Source organism: Petromyzon marinus, chromosome 79 (genome assembly GCF_048934315.1).
Source record: "Petromyzon marinus isolate PM22_M1 ecotype Great Lakes invasive population chromosome 79, UKy_Petmar_22M1.pri1.0, whole genome shotgun sequence".
Lineage (NCBI taxonomy): Eukaryota > Metazoa > Chordata > Hyperoartia > Petromyzontiformes > Petromyzontidae > Petromyzon > Petromyzon marinus.
The window spans coordinates 15,518,073-15,534,549 of record NC_133745.1 but is presented as its reverse complement, the minus strand read 5'-3'; positions in this window follow the sequence as shown (position 1 = coordinate 15,534,549).

Below are 16,477 nucleotides of genomic sequence, written 5' to 3'. Positions count from 1 at the left end.
GGGTGAGTGTGGATGTTGTAGAGGTGAGCGTGCATGGTGTAGGGGTGAGCGTGGCTATTGTAGGGGTGAGCGTGGATGGTGTAGGGGTGAGCGTCGATGGTGTAGGGGTGAGCGTGGATGGTGTAGGGGTGAGCGTGGATGGTGTACGGGTGAGCGTGGATGTTGTAGGGGTGAGCGTGGATGTTGCAGGAGTGAGCGTAGATGGTGTAGGGGGTGAGCGTGGAGGTTGTAAAGGTGAGCGTGGAGGTTGTAAAGGTGAGCATGGATGGTGTAGGAGTGAGCGTGGATGTTGCAGGGGTGAGAGTGGATGGGGTTGGGTGTGGCGTGGATGGTGTTGGGGTGAGAGTGGATGGTGTCGGGGTGAGAGTGGATAGTGTCGGGGTGAGAGTGGATGATGTCGGGGTGAGTATGGATGTTGGAGAGGTGAGCGTGGATGGTGTAGGGGTGAGCGTGGATATTGCAGGAGTGAGCGTGGATGGTGTAGGGGTGAGAGTGGATGTTGTATGAGTGAGCATGGATGGTGTAGATGTGTGGATGGTATAGGGGAAAGCGTGGATGGTGTAGTGGTGAGCGCGGATGGTGTAGGGGTGAGCGTGGATGGTGTAGGGGTGAGCGTGGATGGTGTAGGAGTGAGCGTGGACATTATAAAGGTGAGCGTGGACGGTGTAGCGGTGAGCGTGGACGTTGTAGGGGTGAACGTGGATGTTGTAGGGGTGAGCGTGGATGTTGTCGGGGTGAGGGTGGATGGTGTAGGGGTGAGCGTGGATGTTATAGAAGTGAGCGTAGATGGTGTAGGAGTGAGGGTGCATGTTGTAGCGGTGAGCGTGGATGGTGTTGGGGTGATGGTGGATGCTGTAGGGGTGAGCGTGGATGTTGTCAGGGTGAGGGTGTATGGTGTAGGGGTGAGTGTGGATGTTGTAGAGGTGAGCGTGGATGGTGTAGGGGTGAGCGTGGCTATTGTAGGGGTGAGCGTGGATGGTGTAGGGGTGAGCGTGGAGGTTGTAAAGGTGAGCATGGATGGTGTAGGAGTGAGCGTGGATGTTGTAGGGGTGAGAGTGAATGGGGTTGGGGTGGGCGTGGATGGTGTTGGGGTGAGTGTGGATGTTGGCGGGGTGAGCGTTGATGTTGCAGGGGTGAGCGTGGATGTTGCAGGAGTGAGCGTGAATGTTGTAGGGGTGAGCGTGGATGGTGTAGGGGTGAGAGTGGATGTTGTATGAGTGAGCATGGACGGTGTAGAGGTGAGTGTGGATGGTATAGGTGAAAGCATGGATGGTGTAGTGGTGAGCGTGGATGGTGTAGGGGTGAGAGTGGATGTGGTGGGGGTGAGCGTGGATGTGGTAGGGGTGAGCGTGGACAGTGTAGGGGTGAGCGTGGATGGTGTAGGAGTGAGCGTGGATGGTGTAGGGGTGAGCGTGGATGGTGTAGGTGTGAGCGTGGATGGTGTAGGAGTGAGCGTGGACATTGTAAAGGTGAGCGTGGACAGTGTAGCCGTGAGCGTAGACGTTGTAGGGGTGAACGTGGATGTTGTAGGGGTGAGCGTGGATGTTGTAGGCGTGAGGGTGGATGGTGTAGGGGTGAGCGTGGATGTTGTAAAAGTGAGCGTAGATGGTGTAGGAGTGAGGGTGGATGTTGTATCGGTGAGCGTGGATGGTGTTGGGGTGAGGGTGGATGTTGTAGGGGTGAGCGTGGATGTTGTCGGGGTGAGGGTGGATGGTGTAGGGGTGAGTGTGGATGTGGTAGAGGTGAGCGTGCATGGTGTAGGGGTGAGCGTGGCTATTGTAGGGGTGAGCGTGGATGGTGTAGGGGTGAGCGTGGATGGTGTAGGTGAGCGTGGATGGTGTAGGGGTGAGCGTGGATGGTGTAGGGGTGAGCGTGGATGTTGTAGGGGTGAGCGTGGATGTTGCAGGAGTGAGCGTAGATGGTGTAGGGGGTGAGCGTGGAGGTTGTAAAGGTGAGGGTGGAGGTTGTAAAGGTGAGCGTGGATGGTGTAGGAGTGAGCGTGGATGTTGCAGGGGTGAGAGTGGATGGGGTTGGGTGTGGCGTGGATGGTGTTGGGGTGAGAGTGGATGGTGTCGGGGTGAGAGTGGATAGTGTCGGGGTGAGAGTGGATGGTGTCGGGGTGAGTATGGATGTTGGAGAGGTGAGCGTGGATGGTGTAGGGGTGAGCGTGGATATTGCAGGAGTGAGCGTGGATGGTGTAGGGGTGAGAGTGGATGTTGTAAAGGTGAGCGTGGATGGTGTAGGGGTGAGAGTGGATGTTGTATGAGTGAGCATGGATGGTGTAGATGTGTGGATGGTATAGGGGAAAGCGTGGATGGTGTAGTGGTGAGCGTGGATGGTGTAGGGGTGAGCGTGGATGGTGTAGGGGTGAGCGTGGATGGTGTAGGAGTGAGCGTGGACATTATAAAGGTGAGCGTGGATGGTGTAGCGGTGAGCGTGGACGTTGTAGGGGTGAACGTGGATGTTGTAGGGGTGAGCGTGGATGTTGTAGGCGTGAGGGTGGATGGTGTAGGGGTGAGCGTGGATGTTGTAGAGGTGAGCGTGCATGGTGTAGGGGTGAGCGTGGCTATTGTAGGGGTGAGCGTGGATGGTGTAGGGGTGAGCGTCGATGGTGTAGGGGTGAGCGTGGATGGTGTAGGGGTGAGCGTGGATGGTGTAGGGGTGAGCGTGGATGTTGTAGGGGTGAGCGTGGATGTTGCAGGAGTGAGCGTAGATGGTGTAGGGGGTGAGCGTGGAGGTTGTAAAGGTGAGCGTGGAGGTTGTAAAGGTGAGCGTGGATGGTGTAGGAGTGAGCGTGGATGTTGCAGGGGTGAGAGTGGATGGGGTTGGGTGTGGCGTGGATGGTGTTGGGGTGAGAGCGGATGGTGTCGGGGTGAGAGTGGATAGTGTCGGGGTGAGAGTGGATGGTGTCGGGGTGAGTATGGATGTTGGAGAGGTGAGCGTGGATGGTGTAGGGGTGAGCGTGGATATTGCAGGAGTGAGCGTGGATGGTGTAGGGGTGAGAGTGGATGTTGTATGAGTGAGCATGGATGGTGTAGATGTGTGGATGGTATAGGGGAAAGCGTGGATGGTGTAGTGGTGAGCGCGGATGGTGTAGGGGTGAGCGTGGATGGTGTAGGGGTGAGCGTGGATGGTGTAGGAGTGAGCGTGGACATTATAAAGGTGAGCGTGGACGGTGTAGCGGTGAGCGTGGACGTTGTAGGGGTGAACGTGGATGTTGTAGGGGTGAGCGTGGATGTTGTCGGGGTGAGGGTGGATGGTGTAGGGGTGAGCGTGGATGTTGTAGAAGTGAGCGTAGATGGTGTAGGAGTGAGGGTGCATGTTGTAGCGGTGAGCGTGGATGGTGTTGGGGTGATGGTGGATGCTGTAGGGGTGAGCGTGGATGTTGTCAGGGTGAGGGTGTATGGTGTAGGGGTGAGTGTGGATGTTGTAGAGGTGAGCGTGGATGGTGTAGGGGTGAGCGTGGCTATTGTAGGGGTGAGCGTGGATGGTGTAGGGGTGAGCGTGGAGGTTGTAAAGGTGAGCATGGATGGTGTAGGAGTGAGCGTGGATGTTGTAGGGGTGAGAGTGAATGGGGTTGGGGTGGGCGTGGATGGTGTTGGGGTGAGTGTGGATGTTGGCGGGGTGAGCGTTGATGTTGCAGGGGTGAGCGTGGATGTTGCAGGAGTGAGTGTGAATGTTGTAGGGGTGAGCGTGGATGGTGTAGGGGTGAGAGTGGATGTTGTATGAGTGAGCATGGACGGTGTAGAGGTGAGTGTGGATGGTATAGGTGAAAGCATGGATGGTGTAGTGGTGAGCGTGGATGGTGTAGGGGTGAGAGTGGATGTGGTGGGGGTGAGCGTGGATGTGGTAGGGGTGAGCGTGGACAGTGTAGGGGTGAGCGTGGATGGTGTAGGAGTGAGCGTGGATGGTGTAGGGGTGAGCGTGGATGGTGTAGGTGTGAGCGTGGATGGTGTAGGAGTGAGCGTGGACATTGTAAAGGTGAGCGTGGACAGTGTAGCCGTGAGCGTAGACGTTGTAGGGGTGAACGTGGATGTTGTAGGGGTGAGCGTGGATGTTGTAGGCGTGAGGGTGGATGGTGTAGGGGTGAGCGTGGATGTTGTAAAAGTGAGCGTAGATGGTGTAGGAGTGAGGGTGGATGTTGTATCGGTGAGCGTGGATGGTGTTGGGGTGAGGGTGGATGTTGTAGGGGTGAGCGTGGATGTTGTCGGGGTGAGGGTGGATGGTGTAGGGGTGAGTGTGGATGTTGTAGAGGTGAGCGTGCATGGTGTAGGGGTGAGCGTGGCTATTGTAGGGGTGAGCGTGGATGGTGTAGGGGTGAGCGTGGATGGTGTAGGGGTGAGCGTGGATGGTGTAGGGGTGAGCGTGGATGGTGTAGGGGTGAGCGTGGATGTTGTAGGGGTGAGCGTGGATGTTGCAGGAGTGAGCGTAGATGGTGTAGGGGGTGAGCGTGGAGGTTGTAAAGGTGAAGGTGGAGGTTGTAAAGGTGAGCGTGGATGGTGTAGGAGTGAGCGTGGATGTTGCAGGGGTGAGAGTGGATGGGGTTGGGTGTGGCGTGGATGGTGTTGGGGTGAGAGTGGATGGTGTCGGGGTGAGAGTGGATAGTGTCGGGGTGAGAGTGGATGGTGTCGGGGTGAGTATGGATGTTGGAGAGGTGAGCGTGGATGGTGTAGGGGTGAGCGTGGATATTGCAGGAGTGAGCGTGGATGGTGTAGGGGTGAGAGTGGATGTTGTAAAGGTGAGCGTGGATGGTGTAGGGGTGAGAGTGGATGTTGTATGAGTGAGCATGGATGGTGTAGATGTGTGGATGGTATAGGGGAAAGCGTGGATGGTGTAGTGGTGAGCGTGGATGGTGTAGGGGTGAGCGTGGATGGTGTAGGGGTGAGCGTGGATGGTGTAGGAGTGAGCGTGGACATTATAAAGGTGAGCGTGGACGGTGTAGCGGTGAGCGTGGACGTTGTAGGGGTGAACGTGGATGTTGTAGGGGTGAGCGTGGATGTTGTCGGGGTGAGGGTGGATGGTGTAGGGGTGAGCGTGGATGTTGTAGGGGTGAGCGTGGATGGTGTAGGTGTGAGCGTGGATGGTGTAGGAGTGAGCGTGGACATTGTAAAGGTGAGCGTGGACAGTGTAGCCGTGAGCGTAGACGTTGTAGGGGTGAACGTGGATGTTGTAGGGGTGAGCGTGGATGTTGTAGGCGTGAGGGTGGATGGTGTAGGGGTGAGCGTGGATGTTGTAGAAGTGAGCGTAGATGGTGTAGGAGTGAGGGTGGATGTTGTAGCGGTGAGCGTGGATGGTGTTGGGGTGAGGGTGGATGTTGTAGGGGTGAGCGTGGATGTTGTCGGGGTGAGGGTGGATGGTGTAGGGGTGAGTGTGGATGTTGTAGAGGTGAGCGTGCATGGTGTAGGGGTGAGCGTGGCTATTGTAGGGGTGAGCGTGGATGGTGTAGGGGTGAGCGTGGATGGTGTAGGGGTGAGCGTGGATGGTGTAGGGGTGAGCGTGGATGGTGTAGGGGTGAGCGTGGATGTTGTAGGGGTGAGCGTGGATGTTGCAGGAGTGAGCGTAGATGGTGTAGGGGGTGAGCGTGGAGGTTGTAAAGGTGAGGGTGGAGGTTGTAAAGGTGAGCGTGGATGGTGTAGGAGTGAGCGTGGATGTTGCAGGGGTGAGAGTGGATAGAGTTGGGTGTGGCGTGGATGGTGTTGGGGTGAGAGTGGATGGTGTCGGGGTGAGAGTGGATAGTGTCGGGGTGAGAGTGGATGGTGTCGGGGTGAGTATGGATGTTGGAGAGATGAGCGTGGATGGTGTAGGGGTGAGCGTGGATATTGCAGGAGTGAGCGTGGATGGTGTAGGGGTGAGAGTGGATGTTGTAAAGGTGAGCGTGGATGGTGTAGGGGTGAGAGTGGATGTTGAATGAGTGAGCATGGATGGTGTAGATGTGTGGATGGTATAGGGGAAAGCGTGGATGGTGTAGTGGTGAGCGTGGATGGTGTAGGGGTGAGCGTGGATGGTGTAGGGGTGAGCGTGGATGGTGTAGGAGTGAGCGTGGACATTATAAAGGTGAGCGTGGACGGTGTAGCGGTGAGCGTGGACGTTGTAGGGGTGAACGTGGATGTTGTAGGGGTGAGCGTGGATGTTGTCGGGGTGAGGGTGGATGGTGTAGGGGTGAGCGTGGATGTTGTAGAAGTGAGCGTAGATGGTGTAGGAGTGAGGGTGCATGTTGTAGCGGTGAGCGTGGATGGTGTTGGGGTGATGGTGGATGCTGTAGGGGTGAGCGTGGATGTTGTCAGGGTGAGGGTGTATGGTGTAGGGGTGAGTGTGGATGTTGTAGAGGTGAGCGTGGATGGTGTAGGGGTGAGCGTGGCTATTGTAGGGGTGAGCGTGGATGGTGTAGGGGTGAGCGTGGAGGTTGTAAAGGTGAGCATGGATGGTGTAGGAGTGAGCGTGGATGTTGTAGGGGTGAGAGTGAATGGGGTTGGGGTGGGCGTGGATGGTGTTGGGGTGAGTGTGGATGTTGGCGGGGTGAGCGTTGATGTTGCAGGGGTGAGCGTGGATGTTGCAGGAGTGAGCGTGAATGTTGTAGGGGTGAGCGTGGATGGTGTAGGGGTGAGAGTGGATGTTGTATGAGTGAGCATGGACGGTGTAGAGGTGAGTGTGGATGGTATAGGTGAAAGCATGGATGGTGTAGTGGTGAGCGTGGATGGTGTAGGGGTGAGAGTGGATGTGGTGGGGGTGAGCGTGGATGTGGTAGGGGTGAGCGTGGACAGTGTAGGGGTGAGCGTGGATGGTGTAGGAGTGAGCGTGGATGGTGTAGGGGTGAGCGTGGATGGTGTAGGTGTGAGCGTGGATGGTGTAGGAGTGAGCGTGGACATTGTAAAGGTGAGCGTGGACAGTGTAGCCGTGAGCGTAGACATTGTAGGGGTGAACGTGGATGTTGTAGGGGTGAGCGTGGATGTTGTAGGCGTGAGGGTGGATGGTGTAGGGGTCAGCGTGGATGTTGTAAAAGTGAGCGTAGATGGTGTAGGAGTGAGGGTGGATGTTGTATCGGTGAGCGTGGATGGTGTTGGGGTGAGGGTGGATGTTGTAGGGGTGAGCGTGGATGTTGTCGGGGTGAGGGTGGATGGTGTAGGGGTGAGTGTGGATGTTGTAGAGGTGAGCGTGCATGGTGTAGGGGTGAGCGTGGCTATTGTAGGGGTGAGCGTGGATGGTGTAGGGGTGAGCGTGGATGGTGTAGGGGTGAGCGTGGATGGTGTAGGGGTGAGCGTGGATGGTGTAGGGGTGAGCGTGGATGTTGTAGGGGTGAGCGTGGATGTTGCAGGAGTGAGCGTAGATGGTGTAGGGGGTGAGCGTGGAGGTTGTAAAGGTGAGGGTGGAGGTTGTAAAGGTGAGCGTGGATGGTGTAGGAGTGAGCGTGGATGTTGCAGGGGTGAGAGTGGATGGGGTTGGGTGTGGCGTGGATGGTGTTGGGGTGAGAGTGGATGGTGTCGGGGTGAGAGTGGATAGTGTCGGGGTGAGAGTGGATGGTGTCGGGGTGAGTATGGATGTTGGAGAGGTGAGCGTGGATGGTGTAGGGGTGAGCGTGGATATTGCAGGAGTGAGCGTGGATGGTGTAGGGGTGAGAGTGGATGTTGTAAAGGTGAGCGTGGATGGTGTAGGGGTGAGAGTGGATGTTGTATGAGTGAGCATGGATGGTGTAGATGTGTGGATGGTATAGGGGAAAGCGTGGATGGTGTAGTGGTGAGCGTGGATGGTGTAGGGGTGAGCGTGGATGGTGTAGGGGTGAGCGTGGATGGTGTAGGAGTGAGCGTGGACATTATAAAGGTGAGCGTGGACGGTGTAGCGGTGAGCGTGGACGTTGTAGGGGTGAACGTGGATGTTGTAGGGGTGAGCGTGGATGTTGTCGGGGTGAGGGTGGATGGTGTAGGGGTGAGCGTGGATGTTGTAGGGGTGAGCGTGGATGGTGTAGGTGTGAGCGTGGATGGTGTAGGAGTGAGCGTGGACATTGTAAAGGTGAGCGTGGACAGTGTAGCGGTGAGCGTGGACGTTGTAGGGGTGAACGTGGATGTTGTAGGGGTGAGCGTGGATGTTGTAGGCGTGAGGGTGGATGGTGTAGGGGTGAGCGTGGATGTTGTAGAAGTGAGCGTAGATGGTGTAGGAGTGAGGGTGGATGTTGTAGCGGTGAGCGTGGATGGTGTTGGGGTGAGGGTGGATGTTGTAGGGGTGAGCGTGGATGTTGTCGGGGTGAGGGTGGATGGTGTAGGGGTGAGTGTGGATGTTGTAGAGGTGAGAGTGCATGGTGTAGGGGTGAGCGTGGCTATTGTAAGGGTGAGCGTGGATGGTGTAGGGGTGAGCGTGGATGGTGTAGGGGTGAGCGTGGATGGTGTAGGGGTGAGCGTGGATGGTGTAGGGGTGAGCGTGGATGTTGTAGGGGTGAGCGTGGATGTTGGAGGAGTAAGCGTAGATGGTGTAGGGGGTGAGCGTGGAGGTTGTAAAGGTGAGCGTGGAGGTTGTAAAGGTGAGCGTGGATGGTGTAGGAGTGAGCCTGGATGTTGCAGGGTTGAGAGTGGATGGGGTTGGGTGTGGCGTGGATGGTGTTGGGGTGAGAGTGGATGGTGTCGGGGTGAGAGTGGATAGTGTCGGGGTGAGAGTGGATGGTGTCGGGGTGAGTATGGATGTTGGAGAGGTGAGCGTGGATGGTGTAGGGGTGAGCGTGGATATTGCAGGAGTGAGCGTGGATGGTGTAGGGGTGAGAGTGGATGTTGTAAAGGTGAGCGTGGATGGTGTAGGGGTGAGCGTGGATGGTGTAGGAGTGAGCGTGGACATTATAAAGGTGAGCGTGGACGGTGTAGCGGTGAGCGTGGACGTTGTAGGGGTGAACGTGGATGTTGTAGGGGTGAGCGTGGATGTTGTCGGGGTGAGGGTGGATGGTGTAGGGGTGAGCGTGGATGTTGTAGGGGTGAGCGTGGATGGTGTAGGTGTGAGCGTGGATGGTGTAGGAGTGAGCGTGGACATTGTAAAGGTGAGCGTGGACAGTGTAGCGGTGAGCGTGGACGTTGTAGGGGTGAACGTGGATGTTGTAGGGGTGAGCGTGGATGTTGTAGGCGTGAGGGTGGATGGTGTAGGGGTGAGCGTGGATGTTGTAGAAGTGAGCGTAGATGGTGTAGGAGTGAGGGTGGATGTTGTAGCGGTGAGCGTGGATGGTGTTGGGGTGAGGGTGGATGTTGTAGGGGTGAGCGTGGATGTTGTCGGGGTGAGGGTGGATGGTGTAGGGGTGAGTGTGGATGTTGTAGAGGTGAGAGTGCATGGTGTAGGGGTGAGCGTGGCTATTGTAAGGGTGAGCGTGGATGGTGTAGGGGTGAGCGTGGATGGTGTAGGGGTGAGCGTGGATGGTGTAGGGGTGAGCGTGGATGGTGTAGGGGTGAGCGTGGATGTTGTAGGGGTGAGCGTGGATGTTGGAGGAGTAAGCGTAGATGGTGTAGGGGGTGAGCGTGGAGGTTGTAAAGGTGAGCGTGGAGGTTGTAAAGGTGAGCGTGGATGGTGTAGGAGTGAGCGTGGATGTTGCAGGGTTGAGAGTGGATGGGGTTGGGTGTGGCGTGGATGGTGTTGGGGTGAGAGTGGATGGTGTCGGGGTGAGAGTGGATAGTGTCGGGGTGAGAGTGGATGGTGTCGGGGTGAGTATGGATGTTGGAGAGGTGAGCGTGGATGGTGTAGGGGTGAGCGTGGATATTGCAGGAGTGAGCGTGGATGGTGTAGGGGTGAGAGTGGATGTTGTAAAGGTGAGCGTGGATGGTGTAGGGGTGAGAGTGGATGTTGTATGAGTGAGCATGGATGGTGTAGATGTGTGGATGGTATAGGGGAAAGCGTGGATGGTGTAGTGGTGAGCGTGGATGGTGTAGGGGTGAGCGTGGATGGTGTAGGGGTGAGCGTGGATGGTGTAGGAGTGAGCGTGGACATTATAAAGGTGAGCGTGGACGGTGTAGCGGTGAGCGTGGACGTTGTAGGGGTGAACGTGGATGTTGTAGGGGTGAGCGTGGATGTTGTCGGGGTGAGGGTGGATGGTGTAGGGGTGAGCGTGGATGTTGTAGAAGTGAGCGTAGATGGTGTAGGAGTGAGGGTGCATGTTGTAGCGGTGAGCGTGGATGGTGTTGGGGTGATGGTGGATGTTGTAGGGGTGAGCGTGGATGTTGTCAGGGTGAGGGTGTATGGTGTAGGGGTGAGTGTGGATGTTGTAGAGGTGAGCGTGTATGGTGTAGGGGTGAGCGTGGCTATTGTAGGGGTGAGCGTGGATGGTGTAGGGGTGAGCGTGGAGGTTGTAAAGGTGAGCATGGATGGTGTAGGAGTGAGCGTGGATGTTGTAGGGGTGAGAGTGAATGGGGTTGGGGTGGGCGTGGATGGTGTTGGGGTGAGTGTGGATGTTGGCGGGGTGAGCGTTGATGTTGCAGGGGTGAGCGTGGATGTTGCAGGAGTGAGCGTGAATGTTGTAGGGGTGAGCGTGGATGGTGCAGGTGTGAGAGTGGATGTTGTAAAGGCGAGCGTGGATGGTGTAGCGGTGAGAGTGGATTTTGTATGAGTGAGCATGCACGGTGTAGAGGTGAGTGTGGATGGTATAAGGGAAAGCATGGATGGTGTAGTGGTGAGCGTGGATGGTGTAGGGGTGAGAGTGGATGTGGTGGGGGTCAGCGTGGATGTGGTAGGGGTGAGCGTGGATGATGTAGGGGTGAGCGTGGATGGTGTAAAGGTGAGCATGGATGATGTAGGAGTGAGCGTAGATGGTGTAGGGGGTGAGCGTGGAGGTTGTAAAGGTGAGCATGGATTGTGTAGGAGTGAGCGTGGATGTTGTAGGGGTGAGAGTGGATGTGGTGGGGGTGAGCGTGGATGTGGTAGGGGTGAGCGTGGATGTTGCAGGAGTGAGCGTGGATTTTGTATGAGAGCGTGGATGTTGAAGGGGTGAGTGTGGATGGTGTAAGGGTGAGCGTGGATGTTGGAGGAGTGAGCGTGGATGATGTAGGAGTGAGCGTAGATGGTGTAGGGGGTGAGCATGGAGGTTGTAAAGGTGAGCATGGATGGTGTAGGAGTGAGCGTAGATGGTGTAGGGGGTGAGCGTGGAGGTTCTAAAGGTGAGCATGGATGGTGTAGGAGTGAGCGTGGATGTTGTAGGAGTGAGAGTGAATGGGGTTGGGGTGGGCGTGGATGGTGTTGGGGTGAGTGTAGATGTTGGCGAGGTGAGCGTTGATGTTGCAGGGGTGCGCGTGGATGTTGCAGGAGTGAGCGTGAATGTTGTAGGGGTGAGCGTGGATGGTGTAGGGGTGAGAGTGGATGTTGTAAAGGTGAGCGTGGATGGTGTTGGGGTGAGAGTGGATGTTGTATGAGTGAGCATGGACGGTGTAGAGGTGAGCGTGGATGGTATAGGTGAAAGCATGGATGGTGTAGTGGTGAGCGTGGATGGTGTAGGGGTGAGAGTGGATGTGGTGGGGGTGAGCGTGGATGTGGTAGGGGTGAGCGTGGACAGTGTAGGGGTGAGCGTGGATGGTGTAGGAGTGAGCGTGGATGGTGTAGGGGTGAGCGTGGATGGTGTAGGTGTGAGCGTGGATGGTGTAGGAGTGAGCGTGGACATTGTAAAGGTGAGCGTGGACAGTGTAGCGGTGAGCATGGACGTTGTAGGGGTGAACGTGGATGTTGTAGGGGTGAGCGTGGATGTTGTAGGCGTGAGGGTGGATGGTGTAGGGGTGAGCGTGGATGTTGTAGAAGTGAGCGTAGATGGTGTAGGAGTGAGGGTGGATGTTGTAGCGGTGAGCGTGGATGGTGTTGGGGTGAGGGTGGATGTTGTAGGGGTGAGCGTGGATGTTGTCGGGGTGAGGGTGGATGGTGTAGGGGTGAGTGTGGATGTTGTAGAGGTGAGCGTGCATGGTGTAGGGGTGAGCGTGGCTATTGTAGGGGTGAGCGTGGATGGTGTAGGGGTGAGCGTGGATGGTGTAGGGGTGAGCGTGGATGGTGTAGGGGTGAGCGTGGATGGTGTAGGGGTGAGCGTGGATGTTGTAGGGGTGAGCGTGGATGTTGCAGGAGTGAGCGTAGATGGTGTAGGGGGTGAGCGTGGAGGTTGTAAAGGTGAGCGTGGAGGTTGTAAAGGTGAGCGTGGATGGTGTAGGAGTGAGCGTGCATGTTGCAGGGGTGAGAGTGGATGGAGTTGGGTGTGGCGTGGATGGTGTTGGGGTGAGAGTGGATGGTGTCGGGGTGAGAGTGGATGGTGTCGAGGTGAGTATGGATGTTGGAGAGGTGAGCGTGGATGGTGTAGGGGTGAGCGTGGATATTGCAGGAGTGAGCGTGGATGGTGTAGGGGTGAGAGTGGATGTTGTAAAGGTGAGCGTGGATGGTGTAGGGGTGAGAGTGGATGTTGTATGAGTGAGCATGGATGGTGTAGATGTGTGGATGGTATAGGGGAAAGCGTGGATGGTGTAGTGGTGAGCGTGGATGGTGTAGGGGTGAGCGTGGATGGTGTAGGGGTGAGCGTGGATGGTGTAGGAGTGAGCGTGGACATTATAAAGGTGAGCGTGGACGGTGTAGCGGTGAGCGTGGACGTTGTAGGGGTGAACGTGGATGTTGTAGGGGTGAGTGTGGATGTTGTCGGGGTGAGGGTGGATGGTGTAGGGGTGAGCGTGGATGTTGTAGAAGTGAGCGTAGATGGTGTAGGAGTGAGGGTGCATGTTGTAGCGGTGAGCGTGGATGGTGTTGGGGTGATGGTGGATGTTGTAGGGGTGAGCGTGGATGTTGTCAGGGTGAGGGTGTATGGTGTAGGGGTGAGTGTGGATGTTGTAGAGGTGAGCGTGGATGGTGTAGGGGTGAGCGTGGCTATTGTAGGGGTGAGCGTGGATGGTGTAGGGGTGAGCTTGGATGGTGAAGGTGTGAGCGTGGATGGTGTAGGAGTGAGCGTGGATGGTGTAGGGGTGAGCGTGGATGGTGTAGGGGTGAGCATGGATGATGTGGGGGTGAGAGTGGATGTTGCAGGAGTGAGCGTAGATGGTGTAGGGGGTGAGCGTGGAGGTTGTAAAGGTGAGCGTGGAGGTTGTAAAGGTGAGCGTGGATGGTTTAGGAGTGAGCGTGGATGTTGTAGGGGTGAGAGTGGATGGGGTTGGGTGTGGCGTGGATGGTGTTGGGGTGAGAGTGGATGGTGTCGGGGTGAGAGTGGATGGTGTCGGGGTGAGAGTGGATGGTGTCGGGGTGAGTATGGATGTTGGAGAGGTGAGTGTGGATGGTGTAGGGGTGAGCGTGGATGTTGCAGGAGTGAGCGTGGATGGTGTAGGGGTGAGAGTGGATGTTGTAAAGGTGAGCGTGGATGGTGTAGGGGTGAGAGTGGATGTTGTATGAGTGAGCATGGATGGTGTAGATGTGTGGATGGTATATGGGAAAGCGTGGATGGTGTAGTGGTGAGCGTGGATGGTGTAGGGGTGAGCGTGGATGGTGTAGGGGTGAGCGTGGATGGTGGAGGAGTGAGCGTGGACATTGTAAAGGTGAGCGTGGACGGTGTAGCGGTGAGCGTGGACGTTGTAGGGGTGAACGTGGATGTTGTAGGGGTGAGCGTGGATGTTGTAGAAGTGAGCGTAAATGGTGTAGGAGTGAGGGTGCATGTTGTAGCGGTGAGCGTGGATGGTGTTGGGGTGATGGTGGATGTTGTAGGGGTGAGCGTGGATGTTGTCAGGGTGAGGGTGTATGGTGTAGGGGTGAGTGTGGATGTTATAGAGGTGAGCGTGGATGGTGTAGGGGTGAGCGTGGCTATTGTAGGGGTGAGCGTGGATGGTGTAGGGGTGAGCTTGGATGGTGAAGGTGTGAGCGTGGATGGTGTAGGAGTGAGCGTGGATGGTGTAGGGGTGAGCGTGGATGGTGTAGGGGTGAGCGTGGATGTTGTAGGGGTGAGAGTGGATGTTGCAGGAGTGAGCGTAGATGGTGTAGGGGGTGAGCGTGGAGGTTGTAAAGGTGAGCGTGGAGGTTGTAAAGGTGAGCGTGGATGGTGTAGGAGTGAGCGTGGATGTTGTAGGGGTGAGAGTGGATGGGGTTAGGTGTGGGGTGGATGGTGTTGGGGTGAGAGTGGATGGTGTTGGGGTGAGAGTGGATGGTGTCGGGGTGAGAGTGGATGGTGTCGGGGTGAGTATGGATGGTGTAGTGGTGAGCGTGGATGGTGTAGGGGTGAGCGTGGATGTTGTAGAGGTGAGCGTGAATGGTGTAGGGGTGAGCGTGGCTATTGTAGGGGTGAGCGTCGATGGTGTAGGGGTGAGCGTGGATGGTGTAGGAGTGAGCGTAGCTATTGTAGGGGTGAGCGTGGATGGTGTAGGGGTGAGTGTGGATGTTGCAGGAGTGAGCGTGGATTTTGTATGAGAGAGCGTGGATGTTTAAGGGGTGAGTGTGGATGGTGTAGGGGTGAGCGTGGATGGTGTAGGGGTGAGCGTGGATGTGGCAGGAGTGAGCGTGGGTGTTGTAGGAGTAAACGGAGATGGTGTAGGGGTGAAGGTGGATGGTGTAGGGGTGAGCGTGGACGTTGTAAAGGTGAGCATGGATGATGTAGGAGTGAGCGTAGATGGTGTAGGGGGTGAGCCTGGAGGTTGTAAAGGTGAGCATGGAGGTTGTAAAGGTGAGCGTGGATGGTGTAGGAGTGAGCGTGGATGTTGTAGGGGTGAGAGTGAATGGGGTTGGGGTGGGCATGGATGGTGTTGGGGTGAGTGTGGATGTTGGCGAGGTGAGCATGGATGTTGCAGGGGTGAGCGTGGATGTTGCAGGAGTGAGCGTGAATGTTGTAGGGGTGAGCGTGGATGGGGTAGGGGTGAGTGTGGATGTTGTAGAGGTGAGCGTGGATGGTGTACGGGTGAGCGTGGCTATTGTAGGGGTGAGCGTGGATGGTGTAGGGTTGAGCTTGGATGGTGAAGGTGTGAGCGTGGCTGGTGTAGGAGTGAGCGTGGCTGGTGTAAGAGTGAGCGTGGATGGTGTAGGGGTGAGCGTGGATGGTGTAGGGGTGAGCGTGGATGTTGTAGGGGTGAGAGTGGATGTTGCAGGAGTGAGCGTAGATGGTGTAGAGGGTGAGCGTGGAGGTTGTAAAGGTGAGCGTGGAGGTTGCAAAGGTGAGCGTGGATGGTGTAGGGGAAAGCATGGATGGTGTAGTGGTGAGCGTGGATGGTGTAGGGGTGAGAGTGGATGTGGTGGGGGTGAGCGTGGATGTGGTAGGGGTGAGCGTGGATGTTGCAGGAGTGAGCGTGGATTTTGTATGAGAGCGTGGATGTTGAAGGGGTGAGTGTGGATGGTGTAAGGGTGAGCGTGGATGTTGGAGGAGTGAGTGTGGATGATGTAGGAGTGAGCGTAGATGGTGTAGGGGGTGAGCGTGGAGGTTGTAAAGGTGAGCATGGATGGTGTAGGAGTGAGCGTAGATGGTGTAGGGGGTGAGCGTGGAGGTTCTAAAGGTGAGCATGGATGGTGTAGGAGTGAGCGTGGATGTTGTAGGAGTGAGAGTGAATGGGGTTGGGGTGGGCGTGGATGGTGTTGGGGTGAGTGTAGATGTTGGCGAGGTGAGCGTTGATGTTGCAGGGGTGCGCGTGGATGTTGCAGGAGTGAGCGTGAATGTTGTAGGGGTGAGCGTGGATGGTGTAGGGGTGAGAGTGGATGTTGTAAAGGTGAGCGTGGATGGTGTTGGGGTGAGAGTGGATGTTGTATGAGTGAGCATGGACGGTGTAGAGGTGAGTGTGGATGGTATAGGTGAAAGCATGGATGGTGTAGTGGTGAGCGTGGATGGTGTAGGGGTGAGAGTGGATGTGGTGGGGGTGAGCGTGGATGTGGTAGGGGTGAGCGTGGACAGTGTAGGGGTGAGCGTGGATGGTGTAGGAGTGAGCGTGGATGGTGTAGGGGTGAGCGTGGATGGTGTAGGTGTGAGCGTGGATGGTGTAGGAGTGAGCGTGGACATTGTAAAGGTGAGCGTGGACAGTGTAGCGGTGAGCGTGGACGTTGTAGGGGTGAACGTGGATGTTGTAGGGGTGAGCGTGGATGTTGTAGGCGTGAGGGTGGATGGTGTAGGGGTGAGCGTGGATGTTGTAGAAGTGAGCGTAGATGGTGTAGGAGTGAGGGTGGATGTTGTAGCGGTGAGCGTGGATGGTGTTGGGGTGAGGGTGGATGTTGTAGGGGTGAGCGTGGATGTTGTCGGGGTGAGGGTGGATGGTGTAGGGGTGAGTGTGGATGTTGTAGAGGTGAGCGTGCATGGTGTAGGGGTGAGCGTGGCTATTGTAGGGGTGAGCGTGGATGGTGTAGGGGTGAGCGTGGATGGTGTAGGGGTGAGCGTGGATGGTGTAGGGGTGAGCGTGGATGGTGTAGGGGTGAGCGTGGATGTTGTAGGGGTGAGCGTGGATGTTGCAGGAGTGAGCGGTAGATGGTGTAGGGGTTGAGCGTGGAGGTTGTAAAGGTGAGCGTGGAGGTTGTAAAGGTGAGCGTGGATGGTGTAGGAGTGAGCGTGGAT